The sequence below is a fragment of the Meleagris gallopavo genome, chromosome 16 (genome assembly GCF_000146605.3).
Source record: "Meleagris gallopavo isolate NT-WF06-2002-E0010 breed Aviagen turkey brand Nicholas breeding stock chromosome 16, Turkey_5.1, whole genome shotgun sequence".
Classification (NCBI taxonomy): domain Eukaryota; kingdom Metazoa; phylum Chordata; class Aves; order Galliformes; family Phasianidae; genus Meleagris; species Meleagris gallopavo.
Window position 1 is genome coordinate 267405 of NC_015026.2, and position 924 is coordinate 268328.

A 924-nucleotide genomic window follows, 5' to 3' on the forward strand; every position below is an offset into this window, starting at 1 on the left:
TTCCCCAAGAGACTGGGAGCTGCTAGAGAGGATCCAGAGGAGCCACAGAGATGATCAGGGGGCTGCAGCACCTCCCTACAAAGACAGGCTGAGGGAGCTGGGTTTGTTCAGCCTGGAGAAAAGAAGGCTGCGGGGTGACCTCATTGCTGCCTTCAGTACCTAAAGGGAGCCTACAGACAGGAGGGGAATCAACTCTGTGAAAGGGTAGATAACTGCAGGACAAGGGGAAATGATTTGAAGTTGAGGGAGGGAAGATTGAGGTTGGATGTCAGGGTGAAGTTCTTTATAGAGAGTGGTGAGGTGCTGGAACAGCTGCCCAGAGAGGCTGTGGATCCCCGTCCATCCCTGGAGGCGTTCAAGGCCAGGTTGGATGGGGCCCTGGGCAGCCTGGGCTGGTATTAAATGTGGAGGTTGGTGGCCCTGCATGTGGCAGGGAGTTGGAGATTCAGGATCCTTGAGGTCCCTTCCAACCTGGGCCATTCTGTGATTTTCTGCCTTGGATGCAATTTTTCTGATGTTGATCAGACTTCTAACACGTTGCCATGCTTGCCAGTGCAGTCACATGCAAGCACCCACTCCAGGAAACATTCTGCAGCAACAGAAAGAGCAGGGTCCTCACCTACAGCTAATACCATTTAGTGATATAGTAGTGCCAACACAGTAAACACGGGCGTAATTTAGCATGAAGGCACTTTTAATTTAACTTTGCCTAACAGCAGAGCAAGAGGAGAGCTGCTTCAGAGCTGAGCCGTCAGTCTGTGGCTGCTGGGATGTCGCCCATGCCTGAGTTCAGCCCCCTCCATGCACCCAAGGACTGGAGTCCCCTGGGGATAATCACTTATTTTTGGATGTACCATGCAGGATGCCCCAGCAGAAGACTGAGGAATATTATTGAAGTAAGAACACTTTTTTTTTTCTCTCCCC